Genomic DNA, 25,733 nt, shown 5'->3' on the forward strand with positions numbered 1-25,733 from the left:
CAACTCATAGCGACCCCACGGGACAGAGTACAACTGCCTCATAGAGTTTCCTAGGCTGTAACCTTTACAGGAGCAGATTGCCAGGTCTTTTCTCCTGCAGAGGCACTCAGTGGGTTCAAACCACCAACCTTTAGGTTAGCAGCCGAGCACTTAACTGTTGTGCCACTGGGGCTCTTTTATTTCCTTTTACCGTTCCCCATTATAATTATCTTAAATATTTCCTTAACATGCGTTTAAAACCACATCAGAGAGTATTAAAATGTTTGTTTCAATTTTCCACCATAATTTAGAAATCTCAAGAGGAAAAGGAAAGCCTATAGTATTTACCAGAGCCCTGGTGGCACAGTGTTTAAGAGCTCAGCTGCTAATCAAAAGGTTGGCAGTTCAAATCTACCGGTCGCTCCTCGGAAATCCTTGCGGCAGTTCTCCGTCCTACAGCGTTGCTGTGAGTCAGAACTGACTCACCTGCAACGGGTTTGGTTGTTCTGGTTTATTGTATTTACCAATATTTTTGTTCTCTGTGTTCTTTCTTCCGTCCCGACGTTCGCAGGTTCCTGCTTCGATCATTTCTTTTCTGTTTGGGTACTCTCCTTCGGCCTCTGTTAGGGCAGATCTGCTGGCAACAAATGCTCTTAGTTTTTCTTCATTTGAGAATGTCTTGACTTCCCCTTCATTCCAGAGAGGGATTTTCAGTGGACACAGGATTCTAGGTTAATCGTTTATTTCTTTCATTACTTGAGAAGGGTAAGTTGCCAAGCTTTAGCAGAAACTCAAAAATGAGGCATATAGGAGTTCAATAAATAGACAAGAATCTGGATCTTATTGAACTGAAACGTGCCCAAGTCACCGGGAACCCTGAATCTGGTAGGAGAACTAGACATGTAAAAAATAATAAAAATAATGTGCCATAAGGGTAAAAATGGAGGTGTGTACTAGTCACAGTGCCAACTAAAGGAGAGACTGAGCTGCACCACTTGGGAAAATCGGCAGAAACTTCTCAGCAGAGATGTATGAGCTGGGTTTTGAAGGTGGCTTAATAAAAGGGGTTCCCAAGTGAAGGGAACAAGTGCCCTGAGAGAAGTGGAGAAGTTGGCATGTGAGGGAAACCATAAGAACTTACATACAGCTGGAGAAAAGCAACGGGAGAGGAAGTGGGAGAGGCAGTAAGGGAGGGGTGCCCGACACCTTCATCCTCTACTAAAGAGTATAGACCTTATTGCATGCACCACACCATAAAAAAACAAAGAAAGAAAAAAATGTACCACAAAGAGCTTCCAAATAAGATGAAACTGGTGATTATAATATTCAAAACAATAACTGCTAGTATTGCGCCCTTTTTAAAGTAGCTTTTCAATGAATTACATCATCTTTAGTCTTACCTGTAGCCAAATTTAGTTTATGCACTCGTAGGATGTGCTAACAGCCAATGAAACTAGAAGCTTCCGCCGAGCCCCTGCCTCCCACGCTCCGTTTTAAACGCGCCCCCATCCGGCCTGCGGAAGTATTTCAGTGTCTCGGTGATACCGTGAGCGGCGCCCAGGGAATGAGCTCATGCGTAGATGGCAGTACATTAAGTGAAGTGTTTCAGCTTTCCTGGAGCTTTGAACACCCTGGCTTTTGTCAGTTTTTGTCAAAACATTAACATTACTTCGCATATATTATGCATTATTTACTAAATGAAAAATTTCCAATGCCAGAGGCTGAGAAAAAAAAAAAAAAACACACACAACAGTGTATGGTCAGTTTGTCAAGCTCACGCTCTGGGCTCTAGAAATGGCTAGACTCTAGCGACCCCCAGAGTCTGTAGCCCGCCCTTTCTTCACTGTGCTGACCGCTTGCCCAGGCACGTGCCCCACCGTACCCCCAGGAGCATCTGGAGTCTGCTCTAGAATTGAAATGGAACTCATTTCTGCTTGCACATAGGTGGATATCACTGGCTATAATTGCTATCACACTTTTGGTGAAAAATAATTTCAAAAAAGGGTAGAAGGGAAACAAAAAGCAGAATGAAAGGCCTCTGAGTGACAACACAATACTTATTTAACTACAGACTTACTTCCTCTTTGGTTCAACTATTAAAAAGGAATGAATGCCCAGCCCATGCTGCCCCTAGAGACAAGGAAGACAGGAGGCGCCGGGTACTTGATCTCCTTTAGACCCGGCGGCCAGAGTTCCCCAGTTAGGTTAGGAGCTCTCCAGCACTCAGTCCTTTTACAGGGAAAGAAATCTTCAGAGCCTGATGGCCTTGAAAGAAACTTCACATGCTTTAAAGCAGTAAAAGAGAGACTGAAAGTTTCCCACTGAATATGTGAACGTGAAGGAGGGTATTAACAGACAGGGAGTAAACCCCCAAAAAAACCAAACCCGTTGCCGTCGAGTCGATTCCGACTCATAGCGACGCTATAGACGGGAGTAAGGAGCCCCAAATCATCACCCTGGTTAGGCGGGTATGCCATTCAGAGTGGGAGGAAATTTGCTTGCATTTCTTCGCCATTAAAGGTCATTTTTCTTCTAACTTCCATTTCTTTTACTGTATGTCTATGGTTTTCTGCCTTGTCTCCCCGGCCGTTGTTCTAAAATAACTGAGTTTTATGAGTTTGTACTAGAATCTGCATCTGTTCCAGCTCCATACTCTTTGATGAACCTGACAGTTTGGATGGATCAGGTGTGGAAAATTATTCCTGCAAATTTCCCTACTTTTCATGTGAAGAAGTGTCCCTTCCAGAAGCATTTTTGAGTTATGCTGAGTACTGACATCCCTTCCTGTTTGTAAGCTGGTTAATTAAACGTCAAAGGTGGTTATATCAAAGGACAGCAACACAAAACAACCTGGGAACACACAACCCAACCTGCTTTTCGGAAATCTGCGGCGTGGCCGCGTTTCCTTAGAATTAATCTATACACTCCACTCCATTCTGTACACAGATTTTTATTTCTTCCCCTATTCTTCTTTTGGACTTCTTTTCCCATACAGGGTCTTTCTCATACAGACACAGAACAAACTGTATCTGAATTATGCTCAAATAAGCAGGGAGACTGGAGTCTTCTGTAGGAGAACATATGGCCTATGTCAAGTAATCTCCTGAATTTTTGCCCATATCATGATATGACATAACTGAGGACACCATTCCATACCTGCAGTGTACAATATGGTGTCTAATAGATGTGTGTAAAATGCCTAAAATGAAGCACACACAATTACATGAGTTAGTATAGTATTATCATACAGTATTCTCCTTGAAAATAGAAAAACAAATGAAAAGTCCATTACCTTCATTACAACACAGTCTATTTCTGATTTTTACTTTAGACTCTACCGGTCTTGATTTGACCCTCTTCTGTTTTGGATGGTTATTTTATGTGGAGAACCCAAAACACATCTCTTCGTCCGTATGCACTACTTCAGATTCTCTTAATGATCCAACAGATTTTTGGAAGACAATTATCCCATTGTAACTTGTCTTGTTTAGGAGAAATGAATGTTAAGACTGTTGCAGTAAAGGACAAGCTGTCAATCTATAAAATAAATTCCTGTTGAAAAGTAACTGCATGCATTGTGTATTAACATAATTTATTAGAACGATTAGAACGCATCCTTGTTGTCTTCTAATTAGATTATTCCTTGTTCTGGTAATTACACTAGACAAGGGAGAATAATAGTTTCAGGATTCTGAGATCATCTCTAGACTATGTGGAAAGAGGATGATCAATAATGCTAATCCACTGGAACACTTAAATTCCCAGAAAGAGATCTTTTATCATGAGCAATCCTTTATATAATCAGCATTATTTCTCAATGTCTATGCTCATCTTGCCCAAAGTTGAAAAGTGAAGATGCTGGACAAATAACGGACATTTATTCCACTGTCAGAAACCTGGTCAGGCTGGACCACCTCTGGCCTCTAGTGGCTCAGACATCACTTCATTCCCTTGGAAAATGCCACCAAGTAACCACAAATGACGGATTTAAGATTCCATGCACAGCAGCACAGTTAGACATCTGAACGTCTAACAGGCAGAACACAGGAGTTTCAAGTTCTGATCTTCAGTGAAGAATCACAAACTTCTTGAATTTAAAATAAATATTCAAAAAGAAGAAGAGTTCTTTAAATGAGCTAACTACTGAGTATATGGCATTTCTTACATAAAGATATTATTGTGGAAATTAAATTAATGGGGGGCAGGTGTATGGCAGGAAATATACCAGGCTTTCAGGTTTGACTTACTTTCAACTGTAGCTAAAAGTTGAACTACTATCTTTGGTTTTATGTTTTGGAGACCGTAGGAAATTTAAATGCTCCAAGAACTCTCTCACGCCCTACTCCAACTATCACCAACATGCCAGGCAGCCCCCAGAACTTCTTGGATTCTGAATCTTTACAAAGTCTTGGGGTTGGTATAGTCTGTCCTAGGGATCACTCTAGAGTTGAGTGGAATGGTGCTGGGATACAGTGAGTTGACACCAGTGACTGCAATTGATTATAATGATGGGCAACACAACGGTCCCCCCAGCATCCCAGGTTACAGGAATCTCAGCCCGCTGTTGACTGGGCTGCCTTCATCAATGCAAAGTCCGAATGAGACCATGTCTAGACAGTATTGATCTCCCACCAGAAAAAAATAATTCAGAGCGTGATTTCTTTTCTAGCTTCGTCCACCAAATGACACCGAAACCCTGATCTTTCCTTCACACATTGGTGCGGCTTTCCCGAGGCACAGACATTCTACCAATTAGGCAAGCAAGGACCTGTATGCTTCTCTTCAATGTATTTATGAAATCCTTGATATTCAAACAGCAGATAAGACAATCATTTAATCTCGAGAAATTAAATGAGTTTTTACATATCTCCTTTTCCTGACTACTCAAAGGAGGCAGACCTTTAAAACACAGTGAAAGTCCGCACAAGCTGAAGGAGCAATAACTCAAGTTAACATAGGCAAAATGTCTAAAGGAGAAATCATTGGCTTTAGACTTTCCACGCAGTCTGGTTAGAGTACAGGAGCATGCCCTATACCCCACTGTCCATTCCAGTGGGAAGACAAGATTCTCCCTAAAAGTGCCTCCTTCAATTATGAAGAGTGCTTCTAAAAATTTAGGATTCCCCTCTTCTCTGGTCTCCATGCTGGTCAGATCTACCAGTCAGAGTACTATCTTTCTGAGTGCTCGGCAGGCAGGAATCTACAGCTGAGCTGAACACCAGATTTGCCTCCAGAAATCAGGGCGGAAGAAAGCACAGTTTAAGAATCCAGTAGGAATGGAGTTAAAATCTCCCCAGGCAATGGGATGGTGAGCTAGGATTGGGAACCACAAGCTGGAAGGGAGGACTAGAAGGAACTTCCTTCGATGGGCTAAAATGAAGCTATGATTCAGGCATTTAGGCGGTTCCAGGGGGTTGAAAGTCTCATAACCAGTTAACCAGTTGTTGTGGAGTTGATTTCAACTTATGGAGACCCCATGTATGTCAGAGTAGAGCTGATTTTGCAGAAGTAGACAACCGGGCCTTTCCTCTGAGGCACCTCGGGGTAGACACACCTGACCCTCCTGCTTTTTGACTACCAGCCGAGCGTGGTCACCATTTGCATCGCCATGAGACAGGTTTTTTTCTCATCAGTGGAAAATAAAAGAAGCACCTTACCATACTGCAACATTATCAAGGTATAAATCTATCCTGTGAAAGTATGTAAAATAAAAATATAGCCCAGAAAGAGGCTTCCACCTTATAAATAACCCACTGCCGCTGAGTCGATTACAACTCATAGCAACCCTATAAGACAAGATAGAACTGCCCCATAGGGTTTCCAAGGCTGTAAATATTTATGGAAGCAGACTGCCACATCTTTCTCCCATGGACCAGCTGGCGGGTTCGAACTGCAGACCATTGGGTTAGCAGCCCAGCGCTTTAGCCACTGCACCACCAGGGCTCCTTCCCACTATAAATAGATCATTATAAATGTACCTAGAGACAAAACTATCATTTCTGTGCTCCTACCCAGAACAGCCTTGCAGGCGTTGGATATACTTTGCCCTCTAAAGCAACCAGAAGAAAGTTCCTCCAGTCTACGAGTCCTTTTCATGCTGGATGTTGAACCTTTTGAGCATTCACTCCCCATACCGAAATTCAAAAGGCTCACAGCAGTAACACCTGGATAACTAGAAACCTTATCTATCAATAGCACAGGCTACTTCCTCCAACGGACTGTATATAATTTCTTGCAAGGTTAGTGAAAACCCTACATTTGTCTGAAATGAAATGAAGGGAAGCCAATCATGAATTTCCTTTTCTCTGAGTTAATGAAAGACACAAGCACACCACGATAAGCAAGAGAAAATGGCACAGTGTTCATCCTTCTCTTCTAATCCAAGGCAAGTAACAGTGTGAGGGTTCTGCGTAAGAGTATACTACTGTGGCATATTTTCAGGTGATAAAATTCATTGACAGGCTACTTCAGTTCTGACGCACTAAGATTAAAGGAGTATACATGTATGTATTCCTGGTTATCATCAGTTGGATAGTGGTGAAAAGTAAAGCTTGGGTATATATTTAAAAATGTGTAACTTATTTCAAAATAAGGTAAGAGCAGTTAGGATTTTTGATAAGTTTTCAGGAGAAATTTTCTCTCTAAGGAAACACAGGTACTAGCAAATACCTTATAAATAAAGGCTTGCTATAGAGTTTGGCAGAAACTTATCCAACTATAGCAACCTGGCCAAATGTTAAATAAGCCAAACGTAATAGAAGAAAAATTTCTCTACTGATTAGGTGATTTATCCAAAATATTCATGAACTTACACGAAGCATAAGTAGTATGTTTCAGAAATAAAATTAAGTCACATATCTCCACAAAGAGGAATGAAGGCACTTTTTGCAATTTTGGGAAATAGTTCCTCTTATTTCATACTTAAAATCTTTGACTCCAGGACAGCAAAAACTGTATACTCATCAACCTAGAGCATTCTTATTCCTGCCTCCACAGTATAAGAACTCAAGGATAAAACCTATTTCTTAAGACTTCCCCAGAATGTGATTTAGAACATTGTCTATTTGAAGAAAAATGTTTTCTGCCTTTTAATGTCATGTGATAATTTTTTCCAAGTGACTAACCAAATATGCTTCACTATTATCTAAATCAGTTCTTTCTTAATGCCGCAAGTGAAGACAGAGAGCTAGCTAGCTATCAGTAGCCATCCTCTCAGGAAAATCACACTTCAGCTTTTTCTTTTCAAATGTGATTAATCGTATCGGTGACTGTCTTTCAAACTTAGTTGGAATTTTACTGAATCTTTAAAAAATCAGTAGAAGAGCTAGAAAGTGTATTCCCAGGATGAATATGAAGTAAGTTTTGCCATTTCTCTTGATTTATTTCAGAATTCAGCTCGGTCTTCATTAGCGCTACCCAGCTGCCTTATCATTCAAGGTCCTCTGTGACCCTGGTCACTTTCCCTGAGGGTGCATATTTGTCCACCAACTATCTTACAGTTCAGTGATCTGTTGGATTCTCTCTCATATTCTACGCAACACTTGCTCTAAATTAATGAATTCCATTCTTCATGGTTTCTACTACTCCTATATATTAAATTCAATGTGAAATTTATTTTCATGGGGGATCAAAATTCTTTATTACCAATTTTGTATCAAAAATAGATTTAATAAGCATTGTACTTAATCAATATTTATAATGTATTAAAGATGAATTTTGTTAAGTGTTGGCTTCCTAAGCCTTCCAGTCCCCACAAAATAAATTTACTTTGCTTAGCTTTTTTGCTGTGTTTGAACCCATTGTTGCAGCCACTGCATCAATCCACCTCATTGAGAGTCCTCCTCTTTTTCGCTGACCCTCTACTTTGCCAAGTATGATTTCCTTCTCCAGGGTCAGGTCCCTCCTGATAACATGTCCAAGGTACTTGAGACGAAGTCTCACCATCTTTGTTTCTAAGGAGCATTCTGGCTGTATTTCCAAGACAGATTTGTTTGTTCTTCTGGCAATCCATGGTATATTCAATATTCTTCACCAACACCATAATTCAAAGGCATCAGTTTTTCTTCAGTCTTCCTTATTCATTGTCCAGCTTTCATGGGCATTGACTGTGGTGGATCCAAGTAAAATAAAATACTTGACAACTTCAATATTTTCTCTGTTTATCATGATATTGCTTATTGGTCTAGTTGTTGAGATTTTTGTTTCCTTTCTGTTGAAGTGTAATCCATACTGAAGGCTGTAGTCTTTGCTCTTCATCAGTAAGGGTTTCAAGTCCTCTTCACTTTCAGCAGGCAAGGTTGTATCATCTGCATATTGCAGGTTGTTAACGAGTCTTCCTCCAATCCTGATGCTGTGTTCTTCATATAGTCCAGCTTCTCAGATTATTTGCTCAGCGTACAGACTGAATAAATATGGTGAATGGATACATCCCTGATGCACACCTTTCCTGATTTTAATCCAATGCAGTATCCCCCTTGTTCTGTTTGAATGACTGCCTCTTGGTCTACGTGCAGGTTCCTCATGAACACAATTAAGTGTTCTGGAATTCCCATTCTTGGCAATGTTATGATCCACACAATCAAATGCCTTTGCACAGTCAATTAAACACAGGTAAACATCTTTCTGATATTCTCTGCTTTCAGCCAAGATTCTTCTGACATTAGCAACAACAACCCCCATTCCATGTCTTCTTCTGAATCTGGCTTGACTTGCTGGCAGTTCCCTATCGATGTAACCATCAGCAAAATTTTACTTGCATGTGGTATTAATGGTATTATTCAATAATTTTTGCATTCTGTTGGATCACTTTTCTTTGAAATGGGCACAAATATGGATCTCTTCCAGTAGGTTTGCCAGGTAACTGTCTTCCAAATGTTTTGGAATAGATGACAGAACACTTTCAGTGTTGCATCTGTTTGTTGAAACAGCTCAATTGGTATTCTGTCAATTCGTGTTTTGTTTTTCACCAATGCCTTCAGTGCAGCTTGGACTTTTTCCTTCAGTACCATGGGTTCTTGATCATATGGTATCTCCTGAAATGGCTGAACATCGACCAGTTCTTTTTGGTACAGTGACTGTGTGTATTCTTTCCATCTTCTTTTGATGCTTCCTGCATTGTTCAATATTTTGTCCATAAAATCCTTCAATACTACAATTTGAGGCAATGAGTGCTACATAGTAAAGCAGTTTTTAACTACTGGTGACATATCTAAAACAAAGAAGGAAATACAGGAACAACCTTCTAACTTATATGATGAGCCTCTTGCGTAAGATTATCATGGAAGTGATAAGCACTTAAGGCTTTATTGCTTTAGTGTGCAGATCACCAGCAAAATGTGGACACAACCTTAACTGGAACATGGGGGCTCTGCATGCCTTAGTTAGTTGAGTTATATTACTAAAAATCTGTATGGTACAGTCATACACTAAGCTATATATACTAAGGAAGTATATAAAGTAAAAGAAACTGGAGCTAAATTAAAGGTTATCCTTCAGCCCAATGTTATATATTTATAAATTAAATCCATCACTAATAAAGATGCACCATATAGCAAGAATGTGTGTAAAGGAACAAGAGAGAGTGGAGGATTAAGAAATATATGAACATACTTCATATATATATATATATAGAGAGAGAGAGAGAGAGAATTTCAGTATATATAAAAGAAAGTTCTAGAAAGCAAAACTTGAATTTGCCAGGTCCAGCACTATGCTGAATCCATGTGAATGAAGTGACATGTAGGCATCCCCTGCTGTAGCTTCCCACCATTTCACAGACCCTCAGTCTCTGGCATTCATTGTTTGCGTATTGTTTGCTTCACGTCTTGTCATCTTGTCGTTATTCCCTAAACAATACAGTGTAACACCTACTTATATAGCATTTACATTGTATTAGGTATTATAAGTAATCTAGAGATGACTTAAAGTATGTGGGAGGATGTGTGTAGGTTATATGCAAATACTACACCATTTTATAGAAGGAGCTTTAGCATCGGCTGATTTTTGTATCTGCAGCAGTCCTGGAACCAGTCTCCAGAGAATACCAAGGAACAACTGCATTTTAAAATATATATAATATTTATACATATATAATGAAAACTCCAAGGCATTCCCAAGGATCTAAACAGCCTGGTACACAAATATGGTAAAGTCATATCTTAAGGAATGGACATGAATTCTCAAGCCAGACCTAAAGCAAATATTACATATAGTCAAACCTTCCACTGAAAAACACTTAAATCACGTTGAGGGTGCAAGTTATATTGCTTTGTGTATACAAGCCTGACAGTGAATATTTGAGAACAAACAACTGAGTTAGCCTAATGAAAGGAATAAAAGAAAAGTCCACCTACAGATTCTGGGTATCCAAACCGTCTTGTCTTTAAGCAACTACCAAATCTCCACTGGTGAATCTTCACAGGGTAGGTAATAAAAGCATAAAGTTGTAAACCCTCCAACTGGGTTTAATCCACTGCTTTAACATTATATTTCTAAAAATTTAATCTATTAACAGGTTTATGTGTCACTGTAAAGATTAAATGAGATGGTGTATGCCAAAGCACCTGCCACAATGCTGGCACAGAGCAGATAATAAATATGCTAGGTTTCAATCTAAGTCCTGCTTTATTAGACCCACAGATAACACTGTCCTTAGAAACAGAGAACGTGGCAACCTGCCTCTTTTCTTTCCAAGCTGGCCTTTCCAGCTGGGGCCCCAGTGAACAGCTATCCCTTCATGCTTTAGGCATGGAGGTGATCTTACTAGGTTCCTGAGCCTACGTGGCCGTAAGATGAGTCCACCGGACACAGGAAGCCCTTCTTTATGCCTGGGTCCCATCTCAACAGATTGGCTCATCTGCGGGGCTATCAACAAAGGTGTGCCTATCAAGTCTACCAGAGGGCAGTGGTGGTTCAGTGGTAGAATTCTCTTCTTCCATGAGGGTGACCCTGGTTCAATTCTAGGCCAAAACACCTCAAGTGCAGCTACCACTCATCTGTCAGTGGAGGCTTACATGTTGCTGTGATGCTGAACAGGTTTCAGCAGACCTTCCAGACTAAGACAGACTAGAAAAAAAGGCCTGGCGATCTTCTTCCAAAATCAGTCAAGGAAAACCCTAAGGATCACATCGATCTGACCCCATTGTGCATGGGGTCACCATGACTTGGGTGCCGACTTAACAGTAACAATAACATCAACTCTACCAGGAAAGCACATGAACCCATGGGATTCATTAGTACATCTTGTGTTGGTTAACATATACCCATGAGTCCCTTCTACTAGCACTTACAACTAGCTGGATGCCACTAAAACCTAGAAACTGGATTTATTTTCTTCCTTTCTTCTTCCTTCCCTCCCCTGCTTCTTTCCTTTGAAATTTCTGCCTATGGTAAAATGACAGCAAAAAGGAAAGTCACATGGAGTTCCTATTAGTCGACATTTCTACTCATTTTTTTTTTGGTCCTTGTCTGAACTCCCTCCAGGGTGCTCCTTTACGGGAATAAGGTATGTCAAATGAAATAGAGAACTCGAGTCACAGTGTTACCCTTGTCATGTGAAGACGGAAGATTTTTATCCTGGATTTATGATGTAATGCAACTCAGACACTTTCTTTTCCTCTTTTCCCTAGTTTGCACTTCCTTCTTATCGCTGGACACCATCATCACCATCATCTTACATTTATAGAGCGGCCATGGCTATAGCCTCCAGGTGGCTCCCAAACAATCTAATCCAGGCATCACTGTCTGCAACTTGCCTTTGGTATTAGTCTCTTTTCCATTCCTCTTCCTTATTGAAATCTGCTTCTGATTATTTTTCATGTTTTAGCTTTCTTTCGTTTCCCTTAAGTTGAATCACTTTTATTTCTTCCTCTCATTTCTATGCCCTCTTGGGCCCTTACCAGTTCCTCTACATTTATAGGGGTTTACGTCTCCAAATTTAGAAACCCTTGAGAACTTCACTATCAAACTGCTTTTTCTAAGATAATTTTTAGCAATGTTAACCAAAAGCAGACCTTTAGACTTCTCGAATGCCAAGGCTCCAGGTATCAGATCTCAGCTGTAACTTTCATCACATTGCAGATGAGGACTAGAGCTAATATAGGATATGCTTTCAACCCAGGCCCAACTTTTCACAACGATGGCTACTCTCCAGCCCCCAAAGATTCCAATTCAGCTTCTTTCAAAGACTAGAGGTCCAAGCTTCAAAGTCAGACATATCGGGGTTCAAATCCAGCCTCTTGCACTTAATTTGGGTGTAACCTTGAGTAAACCATTTAACTTTTCTGAGCTTCAATTTCCTTGACTGTAAAATGAGAATACAAATATCTACCTAATGAGATTGTTGTGAGGATGAAATGAGGTAATCTTTGTAAAATATTCACAGTGTCTGGTACGTGGTAAGCATTCAAACTCGGTAGCTATTATTTTTATTGTCATGAGTTAAAATGTTGGATAGAATGGATTTCTCTTCACCTCTCTGCCTCACAAAGCGGACCTCAAGAATAGGCATTAAATTATTATTTATTAGACCCCAGTCACATATACCACCCAGTTCAGCGTTTTCACACTCTGGGCAGTGGCTAAGTAATTTTTTAATATCTCTGAAAATTGAGGACAAACAGTGAGTTAAGATTTGGAAGCAAAGGAACAGATAACCAGTCATAAATGTGGACATATCATTAAAAGGCTCTATTCTCAGAAAGTACACCCCTTTTAAAGTATATTTACTACAGTTACCCACGGAGACTGAATATTTTTATCATCACTTGCAAAACTGTCGCCTGAAAGGCAAAATGTGTAATTATAAGTAGAGCAGACTTTACATGTTAACCTCTCATGCAAGGGGAGAACAAAAAGTCAACACTCAGCAAGAGAGTGAGAGAGAGCAAGAGAAAGACAGAGACAGCGAGTCAGAGGGAATGAGAATAAAAGCAAAAGGTTTTCTCATTTAAAGGAGGAATACTATTAGGCTTTAGACCCTTGATGTACGAATACAACTAGGATGATCACACCGTTTTATGACTGCTGTCAATCCTCTCCATGGAAACAGGCTGAACAATGGGCCGCCATCTACCTCCCAACACAAAGAGAGTAAAATTGTCAATCCCTTACGGGACTTCTGCCTAAGTGGAATTTTTTTTTTCTTTTTAATATTATGATTCCAAAAGTAAAGCTAAGTCTCTAAATGCAACAATGGAATTAATTGAGTCCAATCCAACAGAGCAAGTGAGGGTTTTATCCTGGGCGATGGGTAAATTCTTTTAGGACACGAGAATGAAGTGATTCAGTGATTGATCCTGATCTGTAAAAAGAGCAGTCTGCTCTACTTTTGTATCAAACAGATGTGCTTTTAAATGCTATTTCTGCCACTTACTTGTTGGGCCAGTTAGTTATCCTTTATGTGCTTGGCTTCCTCATACCTAACTAAAATAAATAGGTTAATATCTGCAAGGAGGAGGGTACTAGGCCTGCCATTCCTTCTTTCTCCTCCTGATCCCGCACATCCCTCCGTGGAGCAATTCCTTATATGACTGGCCAAACCAACCACATTGAACCATGTTAACTAGAGGGTAGAGTCCTCTACAGCAAAAGTTTCTTCCCTGATTTTCAATTCTTCTCTCCTAAATTGGGAAGGAGTCCCTGGGTGGTTATGAGTCCACCCAGAGGTGCCTCAGAAGAAAGGCATGATGATCTACTTCTGAAACATCAGCTATTGAAAACCCTGTGGAGCACAGCTCTACTCTGATACACATGGGGTCACTATGAGCCGGAGTCATCTCCACGGCAACTGGTTTACTGGTCTGAATTGGGGAAATCTGACCTCTCTTCTCTCCCACATCAGGCAGTAGCATCTGAGAGCCAGGCTGATGTCCAGGTCTCTGGCTCTCTCTCTCTGGTTCCTGCCTACACTCTCGTTCTTCTGCACCCCCTCACGCTTTGCCTCCCCCAGAGTTCTTGAGCATCTCTCATTTGAGGGCCCTAGTGAGTGGAAGAAAGCCCCATGCAGGACCTTCCAGGTCAGCCTGGCTCTATCAGTGTTCTCCACTGGAAGGTATGAGGTGCTGGCCCAACTGATAACCAAGAGGTACTTTGTTACTCTCCCAGTGTTAGGGCCTTTACACTTGCCCTTGTCTCTCTCTGGAAGGCTCTGCATCTTTCAATCACGGATCTTTAAAAAATTCAGGTCTCAGCTTACATGTCATCTCTTCAGAGAGGCCTTCCCTGACCACCTAATCCAAAGGAGCCTCCTCACCCCCACCAAGTCACTCCATGACATTGCTTTATGAATTATTTTCTTAGTGGCTCTCATCACATCTCATTACTTAGTTCATTTATTTCTTTGTTGCCCATCTTACTCCCTCCCCCAAATACCCTTACTAGAAGGTAAGTTTAAGAGAACATGGACTTTGTCTCTCTTAGTTCATCACTTGCTTATTCAGAGCCTAGAATGGTGCCTGTCACAAAGTAAGTCCTCAGTAAATTATAGCTATTATTACCCTTTCCTCTCACACTGGGACCTGCTACCCCTAAGCAGGTCCAAAGAAATCCCCTAGAAAGCGTGTCTCCTCTGCTGACCCAGGACACTAGCTGCTATATTATAGGCTTTCTAAGTTTTAGACAAGGTGACTGTATGTTAGAAATTACTTTTCTGTAATTAGAATTTATATATCCTACTCTTTTACTTTCGATAGTATCATATATATATATATCTGTTTTTAATGGAGAGGAATAAACCCCAATGATGCAAGGAGCACAGCCCAGTGAATGTGCCCACATACCTAGACAACAGGTGCCTTTCTCACCTGTAGGTCTACCCTCCCACACACACATACATGCAGGCAATGGAAAGCTGCCATTTGCATTTCAGATAATCTCCATCAGAGAGGGAGGAGAACTACTCTTTGAAAGGAGCAAACCTAAAGTCACAATGCTCCTGAAATCGCTGCCAGTTACATTTCCTCTTAAGAAGGCCATGATCCCAGCACCAAAAACCATCTCAGCCTCATCTTAAGTAGGAGGCTAGTTTTTAAATTCCAAGCTTAGAATGAAAACTCTTCTTGGAAATCTCTTTAATTATCTGCAGAATAAAATACAGTATGGTCTCTCAGGAGGTCCAGTACAGGTTTTCCATTAGCATTAGAACAGATAACGATTTCTTTCAGTGAGGACCAGACGAAGCCATTGGCTTCAGTTTAATGGCCATGTGTTTGTAAAAACTGCATAACAGAATACGTCAGTACTAGAATTACACTCAGCACTAAGATGATCGTGCTATAAGAGGTTCAAAGGAACGAGTCCGACTCCCAGCTCCCATTTCACATTTCTAAGAAGCATACGCTCCCGGAGAGGAGTGTCTAACAGAATAGCCTGTGTTATTTAAATGGGCAGTTTGTGATCTCCCTTCCCTTATTTTTGCCAGTTCTGTAGGGTGAAATGGACAAAAGTCTAACGCACACAAGACACAACCCCATTCTATTCAAGCCCACTCATCTTTATGTCACAGTGTCTGTAAGTTAAAAAACAAAAAATAGCAGCCCTGTGGAACTGTATCATGTCAGCTAGACCTCATTGGCCCATTTCAAGGACAAAGACTATAGACAGACTGTCATACTGAGGAAAGATCCATCCCCAAAGCAATCTCCTTACAAGTTTCATTTAAAAAAACAGAAGACCTGAACCTTTCCATGGTGTAGTTTATCTTACATACTGTACACATAACTTCTGGGGAAGCAGACTTGATATAAATCCTTAAAAAAAAAGTAAAACAAACATTTCCATAAATATTAAACCCAAATCCAAAGATGAATAATGTTCTTCATCAGCCTGGCACCTAACCACATGTCTATTTATGAACTCCATAAAAAGTGTTCACGAGCTGGCACGTGTCAGCCCATCACTAACCCTGCGACCCTCCTTAGTTGTTTAAAACTTTTTCTATTATATTAAAATGTAAAACATCAAGGAAGGATGTAGTAAGGATATAGGAACGATAGTTAGTAATACCAAATATAAGGCAATCTTGAATATAAAGCAGTATTCCATATTCTCAATGAGAAGACTAAAAAATAAATAAAAAGGGAGGATAGCCAACCTGAACATATAAACACTCAGGGATATAGTAAAAAATGTTCAAAATCTACTTTTTATTTTACTCATTTAATTATGTGCTTAAAAACACACATTGTATTCACACTCTGCTGTGAGGGTCTTCACCTTTGTAAGGGTCGCTTTTTGGGTCCTCTAACAGTTTACCACAGAACATCTTCCTCTCTTGGCACTCTTTGAACCCCTGGAAATGCTTTCTCTGAAAATGGTCTCTCGAGTCAGAAGTACCCATGTGTATGTCATCAGCTATAAAGAAAAAACAAAAAAAAAAGACAAAGTCCCTCCTCCTACAGCTATACATTTTGAGCTCCACAATGTATCTATCATACTGCTTATTTAAGCGATTTTCAGAAGGTCTGTTTTAGGTCTGTTTAAACAACATGCAGTACTTGTAACTGTGAAGTCATAAACCTCGAGAATCCTGATCGATTCCGTGTTCAATTTCCTTGCTCCTTTTTCACTGATGCGGACAGGTGACGTTCACATGGAGCACTGGGCCAGGCCGTTTCCGCCCGTCGTGAACCCCAAGGCAGCCTGTGAAGGGACTCAAATATGATGCAACATCCTGTCTTCCCAAGGGTAATAAATTTGAGGTGAAAGAAAACCGCACCTTGTGCTGGAGCGTATGTGGTGTATTTCATGCAGGTCTCCCTTTAAGATAAAGTGCAAGCGATTTACTGAGTTTTGATACTCTTCATTTAATCGTTTATTTATCCACTAGTTAGTAAACCTAAACTTCTTAAAAAACAAAGAAGTACCTTTTTATTTTTTTGCATCACAATCGTCAACAATAACGGCCTATTTTTGCATTCATGGTCACCTGCAATGTATTTAGCGGCTCCATAGTGAAAGAAGCATCTGACTTTTCCCAAAATTTGTTAACCACTGTCTCTTCAGTGTCCTTAACAGCACAGCAAAGATGACAGGATGTAAAACTTAACTGGGTGCCTAATTACCTTACTGTGAAAAACCATAAATGCCAAAAAAACAATGTCACATCTACATTTTTGAAAAAATAACAACAAACACCACACAGCAGTTGAAGGAAGTAGCAAGGCTCCGATTCACTAGTGGGATCTGCACGTAAAGTTCTCGCGCTGTGCCTCCTCCAAATCTTCTGGCCACTGGAGCACATATTCCCACAAAGCACACGATATCGCTCAGAGAATGATGAAGCTCAAAGTTTTGAAGTACTAGGACATTTCTTCATCACGTCCGGCCATACTGTTTTTCACTTCCCCCTTTTCCCTAACTCTTCTCATACAACGCTTTGAAGATTTTCCTTGGACGTTAATAAAACTGACATGCATCCTAACTCTTTCGTTCCATACTTCTAGGTTTGGAAGGTGTTATGGACTGAATTGTGTCCCCCAAAAATATGTGATGTAAATCCTAACCCCCATACTTGTGGTTATAATCCCGTTTGGGAAAGGGTTTTCTGTGTTATGTTAAAAGTCCATATCGGTGTAGAAAGCATTTTAAGATACAGAAAGAGTAGATTAAGTGCAGAGAAGCAAGCAGAGAAGAAGGCATATAGACGCCAGGCCACATGAAGATAATCAAGGAGACAAGGAACAGAAGCTGAAAAGAGACAAGGACCTTCCCCCAGAGCTGACAGAGAAAGACAGGCTTCCCCTACAGCTGGTGCCCTGAATTCCGACTTCTAGCTTCCTAAACTGTGAGAAAATAAATTTCTGTTTGTTAAAGCCTCCCACTTGGGGTATTTCTGTTACAGCACACTAGATACCTAAGACAGAAGATGTGTCAGTTAGGATTGCTTTTAGTTGCACGTAATCGCAATGTAACCAAAAATGGTTTAAACACAGAGAGCTTTCTCATCTGTTTTTATTATGATTATTCTTTTCATGTAACAAGACATCTGAAGGTAAGCAGCCCAGCACTGAGACGGGGCTCCACAGCGTCATCCATGTCCCAAGCTCCTTCCACCTTACTGTTCCGTCTTCCTCAGGCGGGACTTTCATTTTCTTTGCCATAAATGGCTGAAACACTTCCAGTCATGGCATCCTCAGACTAGGCAAGAAGAGGGGAAAGGGCAAGCGGCAAAGCACCAGGGGAGGATACCAGCTGAGTCTGTACCTTTCTAAAAGCTTTCTAGGAAGTTCCACTCAGTATCCTCCACGTACATCTCCCTGGCCATAAATGGGTCACACAGTCTCTCCTAACTGTTAAGAAATGTGGGCCACTGAGTACTTAAGCTTGGTGGGCATTGCTGCTCCAAACAAAACCAGATTCCTGTTAGGAAGGAAGGAAGGGAAAATGAATTTTGGGAAGAAAATTACCAATGTATGTCACAGACAGGTATGAGGGACGAGCAGAAAAGGCTAAGTGACTCCTGACATCTGGAAAGATTCAGAAATTACTCAAGACTGCTTTTGTGCCCAGGAGGTAGGGGGCCAGCTGTCTCGTTCATTTCTCCTCCCTGGTCTTATGATAGTCCCCTTGGGTCCTAATTTAGAAGCCTTCTGATGATCATTTCTTAATCCAAATGGGACAGAAAGCGTTCTGCTTCTTCTTTGATAACAGAACCCCAATTTTGATGGACAAAAACGTTCCCAGCCTTAAATGATGAATAATGATTGGCTTAGGCTATTTCCTTTTGCCAGTGACTGACGCAGTGGTTAAAGCACTCGTCTATGAACCAAAAGGTCGGTGGTTCAAACCCACCAGCCACCTCACAGGAGAAAGATGTGGCCATCTGCTTCCGTAAAGATTACAGCCTTGGAAACCCTATGGGGCAGTTCTCCTCTGTCCTATAGGGTGGCTATGAGTTGGAATCGACTTGATGGCAGGGGTTTAGGTTTTTGTTTCGTTCTGTTTTTTTGGCACTTAGTATTAGGCATGTGACCCAGTTCCAATGAATGAGTGGAAGTTGGCCTGGACTTCCACAAAAGCCAGAGTTACATGCAGAAAAAAACCTTTGTTTTTCATTTGCCTCTTCTTCCTGCTTTGGATAATGATGTAAAAACCTTGTGCCTGGAACCGTGGCAGCCATCTTTTGACCATGAGGCAATAAGCCTACATATGAGAGATCCTGAGGATGAAACAGCCTGGATCCTCTGTGACCTTAACAAGCTACCAGACTAACTCTGGGACCCTCTATCTCTGATCTTCTTACAAGTAAATAAATATCCTTTTGGTTTAAGCCAATATTACTTTGAGGTTTCTGTTACTTAGAGTTGAAAGCATTCCTAACCGATACACCACTCTAACATCAACCTCCGTTCATTATGGGGAAAGAGTAACTACATTCGTTGTTTTATTCCTATGATGCCCCCTATTGTTTAATCCCTATTGGTGCTGCAGAGTGGCCCGTCCACAGACCAGAAGGACGTATGTCCCCCTCCAACCAACCCCAGTTTAAGACTGACAAGATGAATGAGCTAGAATGAAGGTGAAGCTAAGCCAAAAGAGAGAAAATCAAGTGAGAAAAGTAGAGAATCACGTACACAGCCAGGTGAGGCCGTGTGAGGTTGCACACTTAAGGAGGTTTCTTATTTTAGGGGGAAGATGCATCATCCCCAGCTTAGACAGCAGAAATTAAGTTGTAGTCGTGATGATGCTAAAAGTATTTAATTAAGAGGAAAGGGAGACTGTTCTCAACACTTAATCTGGCAGAGGATGCGGAGGTGTGAAGAGGTACACTGCAGTGGGAAGGGGTCAGAGACCGCCAACTAAAACGCTAGTGCATTCAAGGCAGACGCGTGGGCTTCAGAGTTGACAGAGGAGGGAAGAGCAGTGATGCCTTCGATGTCTTCAAAATTACAGAAGGTACAGATAGGGGAAGCCAGGGCTGATTCACCACATCTAGGAATCCAGAATTACAGCAACCCTAATGCAAGACGTCTAACTGGTCTCTCCGCTTCCAGGGTTTCCCAGTTTAAACTCTTCTCCATATTGCAGTCAAAATGACCCTTTAAAAACCCAAATATGTTCCTCCTCTGCCTCAAGGTTTTTAGTGGCTCATCACTGCTGCTGTGATAAAACTCCCAAACCTTAGTACAATCCACAGGGTCTTTCAGGATCTGACCTCTGCCTCTGTCACCATTTTCATCACCCACCACACTCCTCCCTCTCAGCCCTCCAACCTGACATTTTCTTTCAGTGTGTAGATCCTACCATACTCTCTCAGGCCTCAAGACCATGTGGCATCTTATATCTTCGCCTGGAGCACTCTTGACCCTGCCTCTTCTCTCATCTAACACCTACTCATACTTGGCATCTGAGATTATACTTTGTTTTTATAGGGAGGCCATCCTTAACCACGTACCATCCCCAAACCAGGTTCCCCTCCCACTGTGATACGCTTCTCATAGCACTCTTTTCTTCCTGTTTGTAACACCCATCACACTTGTGCTTAATTAGTTAATGACTGTCATCCTCCTAAATGGTGAGATCCAGGAAGGCAAGGGCCATGTCCATCTCCTCTACCCAGTTTCTGGCATATTGTAAGCCTTGATGTACATACATTGAATGACCAGTGGCAATTTACCATTGTGCTGATGCCATCTTGGGAAGGGGAGCTTTCAGCAGTTCAGAGGCACATATGAAAAACAGATTCATGATAAATCATAAGAATGGGAAAAGTATTAAGAATGGTTTTAATGACTGGGATATATCTTTTACAATTTAGTTAGACACCAAGGGAGAATAAGTGTCCTTCTCCAACATGCTCCATGATCCTTACAACTCAGTTTAGAGCGAGCACAGGCTAAGCATTCAGATAGCCTGGGACTTGTATCACAGCTTTGTTTCTCGGAAGCTGTGTGATTTGACCTAAATCCCTTAACCCCACTAAGCCTCAGTTTCCTCATCTGTAAAATGGGGGTAATGACAAAGCCTTTCCAGTAGGGGGTTACGAGGATTAAATGATAATACATGTGAAGCCTTCAGCCTAGTGTTTGCCACAAAGTGAGTGCCCAATGAATGTTTGTGGGGGTTCTTCATTTTTCTGGCCATCATTACCAGAGACAGAATATAAATCAGACTAGCTCATTGGACTGGAAGAGCTTAATAAATGTTAAATAATATTGTCGTGGATGTTGTTGCTATTGTTATTGCCATTTGTGGCAGAAAACACTGGTGCTCACCTGAGCACACAGCTTCCTTGCAGTTAGGTGGGTCCATGTTTGTCTTGCTCACTGCTCTGGTCCGGTGCCCAGCACAGGGCTTGACACATAATGTGTATGCAATAAACACTTTCAGAATGCATAATGAATCAAAGGTCTAAACCAGTGTGACAATGCAGACCCTCTTACAAGCAAATGGAATAGCAGTGGTCAGCAGAGGAAGAGATGGAAAACAAGAACAGGATTGATGTTATTTTAAAAAATAAAAGCATATAACAATACGATTAGAAGTTCAATTTTAACAGTGCAAAACAAAGAACTTGTAGAGAATTTTGCGGTGACATGGTCAAAGCCGAGGCTGATAACGAAGGCGGCAGCATTCGGAACCATCACTTCTATGGCTAGCTTTCAGACCCCAAGAAGTCAATTAGAGCATTCCAGTAAGCAACTGCAGTTTAATTCTAAAGGAACTCTGAACTCTGTTCACATCTCTCGCCATTCATATTGCTTTGTCTACTCGTGTGGCCTTGATCAGGTGAGGGCTTCTGTTCTCTCTTCTACCTTGCTCCATGACAACAAAGCACAAAGCATATTCCACCCCTAAAAGGGAGCTTTGGTGAGTGCCTTATTATAACTATTACATGTGACACAAGGCCCACCACTAAAACAAGGCAGATGAGAATAAATTACCCAAATAGGACAGAAATAGCCATTCACTTCAAAAAAGGCCCACTTTCTTGAAACTCTGTAGCGCTGAAGCCATTTAGAGTTTGCTGTCAGGATTCCTAGCAGTGCCCATTACCTCAGCCAGCAGTCCCTCTGGACCACTAAAGAGTTGTCTGAAGTATAGATAACCGTGGGCCGCAGTGCCTAAGTGCGACAGGATGATTTAAAAGCACCACGACAGCTTTCACCCACGATATTTTCTCTTCCTGTCTATTCATTTGTGACCCAGGCGAAAACTTGGAATGCAATCTGTATACTGAGAGTCCCTAAAAAGGGCTTCAACAGCTCTTTAGGAAAGATTGTTTTAGCAGTTTTAGAGGCTTACAATATTCTGTGTTTATGGCATTTATGGGTAGAACTTCTATTTCGTAAAAATAAAGCCCCACTGTGTTAGCTTCCTAGGGATGCCGTAATAAAGCACCACAAGCTGGGTGCCTCATAAGGACAGATATTTATTGTCTGGCAGTTCTGGAGGCTAGGAGTCTGACTTCAGCATGCGAGCAGGGCCATGCTCTCTCCGTAGGCTATGAGAGAAGAACTTTTCTTGTCTCTCCCACCTTCTGATATCTCTAGGCATTCCTTGGTCTGTAGCTGCAGCATCACTCCACCTCCGCCTCCATCTTCACGTGACTGTCTTCCTTCTGTGTGTCTGTCTGTCTCTTCTCCTCATTTATAAGGACACCATTCATACTGCGTTAGAACCCACCCTACTTTAGTATAATCTCATGTTAACCTAACTGACAACATCTTCAAAAACTCTAATTCCAAACAAGGCCATGTTCATAGGTACCAGGAGTTAGAACTTCAACATATATTTTTGGAGGACACAATTCAGTCCATAACATCAGTAGGAGCAGTATTAAATTCCTGTCCCAACCAGAATAGAGAATAGTGGTTTAGTGAAGATGTGTTGGAATGTGATAAACCTGGGTTCACCTCTGGGCTCCCCATAGACCTGTGCGTGAACTTGGACAAGGTATTCAACCTTTTCTTGCCTCAGCTACGTCACCAGGTAATGCAGCAAAGCACTTACCCAGTGCGTGACATGGAAGAGCTGAATAAATGTCAGATGCTGTTGGTATGATGTTGTTGCTGCTGATGCTGTCATTGTTTCTGGCAGAGATGACTAGCGTTCACCCAAGCACACAGCTAGACCATGTTCCCCAGCTCCTGTGCAGTTAGGTAGGTCCAAGTGACTGAGTTCTGCTCCCCAAACTGTGAGCAGAGGTGATGAACACCTCTTCCTGGTCGGGATCACAGAAATCTTTCAGATTCCATCCCGAATGCCCCTTACCCTCTCAAAAACCCTGGGGCTACTTGTTGAGGAAGTTAGAGCTACATGATGGAAGGAACCTCCATTGCACCTGAGAACCTCCCAGGAGAGGCAATGGGAGGTTCAGAACCTTCAGAAATATGTGCAATGGATTCTGAATAAGTGGGAAATAAACTTTTTTTTATTTTTTTCTGTTAAGCTACTGAGATTTCATGCTGCTCATTACAGCAGTTAGCCTACCCCAGAGTTCCTCAATCTAGGCACTACTGACAGTTTGGACCACATAATCCTTTGTTATGGGACTGACCTGTGTATTGGAGGAGGTTTAGCAGCATCCCTGGCCTTTACCCACTAGATGCCAGTAGCACCCTCTACCCTAGTCGTACAGCCAAAAATGTCTTCAGACATTGTCAAACATCTTCTGGGGGTTAAAAAAATCACTACTGGTTCAGACCCACTGGTCTACCCTGACCTAAAAATCATCATCATCATTGTCATCATCATCACCATTACTGATGGTCTAGTTCTTCATGACTCCCTGGATATCACAGCCAAAGACCTCAAAGTTCCAAATATAGTTCTAGCACATTTTCTAGGAGATAAAGTTAAATGGCACCAAAACTTAGACAAAGGTAGAGTTGACTGGTAAATTCAGAGTTACAAAGGACCAAAGAGCAACATCCAAACCACAACAGACATATAATTATTCAAACAACAAAAAAAAAAGCTGGTTTGATCATTTTGGTAACACAAGATCAAAATGATTTTGAAAAAAACCTAAATATCTAGTTCAGGAGATGAATCTATTTAACAAATACTTGTATAATCCCCACTATGCAATAGGTGTTGTGTTCAACATTAACTAGTAAATCAAACTTCATACATTCCAGGTTCTGATTATTAATGGAATGTATGAACTTTGATTTACTAATGTTGAGCACAGCGCCTACTGCACCTGGAATGTACCAAGTATGAATCTAGGAAAACTGGAAATCATCAAAAATGAAATGCAATGCATAAACATGGATATCCTAGGCATTAGTGAGCTGAAATGGACTGGTATTGGTCATTTTGAATCGAACAATCATATGGTCCACTATGCCGGGAATGGCAGCTTGAAGAGGAATGGCATTGCATTCATCATCAAACAGATCATTTCAAGATCTATCCTGAAGTACAACGCTGTCAGTGATAGGATAATATCCATACACCTAAAAGGAAGACAAGTTAATACAACTATTATTCAAATTTACACACCAACCACTAAGGTCAAAGATGAAGAAATTCAAGATTTCTACCAACTTCTGCAGTCTGAAATTGATCAAACATGCAATCAGGATGCACTGATAATTAATGGCGATTGGAATGTGAAACTTGGAAACAAAGAAGAAGGATCGGTAATTGGAAAATATGGCCTAGGTGACAGAAACGATGCCAGAGTTACAAGGAGTTACAAGTTCAATATCATCAGTCAGAACAAGGCCAGGGGCCAACTGTGGATCAGACCATCAATTGCTCATGTGCAAGTTCAAGCTGAAACTGAAGAAAATTAGAATAAGTCCATGAGAGCCAAAGTACAACCTTGAGTATATTCCACCTGAATTTAGAGACCATCTCAAGAACAGATCTGATGCGTTGAACACTAATGACCGAAGACCAGATAAGATGTGGAAAGACATCAAGGACATCATACATGAAGAAAGCAAGAGGTCATTAAAAAGACAGGAGAGAAAGAAAGGACCAAAATGGATGTCAGAAGAGACTCTGAAACTTGCTCTTGAACGTCAAGCAGCTAAAGCAAAAGGAAAAAATGATGAAGTAAAAGAGCTGAACAGAAGTTTTCAAAGGATGGCTAGAGAAGACAAAGTAAAGTATTATGATGACATGTGCAAAGACCTGGAGATAGAAAACCAAAAGGGAAGAACACACTCAGTATTTCTCAAGCTGAAAGAAGTGCAAACAAATTCAAGCCTTGAGTTGCAATACTGAAGGATTCTATGGGGAAAATATTAAACGATGCAGGAAGCATCAAAAGAAGATGGAAGGAATACACAGAGTCATTATACCAAAAAGAATTGGTCGACATTCAACCATTTCAGGAGGTAGCATATGATCAGGAACTGATGGTACTGAAGGAAGAAGTCCAAGCTGCACTGAAGGCATTGGTGAAAAACAAGCTCCCAGGAATTGACGGAATACCAACTGAGATGTTTCAACAAATGGATGCAGTGCTGGAAGTGCCCGCTTGTCTATGCCAAGAAATTTGGAAGATAGCTATCTGGCCAACAGACTGCAAGTGATCCATATTTATGCCTATTCCCAAGAAAGGTGACCCAACCGAATGTGGAAATTATCGAACAACATCATTAATATCACATGCAAGTAAAATTTTGCTGAAGATCATTCAAAAACGGTTGCAGCAGTACATTGACAGGGAGCTGCCAGAAATTCAGGCCAGAGTCAGAAGAGGACATGGAACCAGGGATATCATTGCTGATGTCAGATGGATCCTGGCTGAAAGCAGAGAATACCAGAAAGATGTTTACCTGTGTTTTATTGGCTAT

The sequence above is a fragment of the Trichechus manatus genome, unplaced genomic scaffold (assembly GCF_000243295.1).
Source record: "Trichechus manatus latirostris isolate Lorelei unplaced genomic scaffold, TriManLat1.0 scaffold00001, whole genome shotgun sequence".
Classification (NCBI taxonomy): domain Eukaryota; kingdom Metazoa; phylum Chordata; class Mammalia; order Sirenia; family Trichechidae; genus Trichechus; species Trichechus manatus.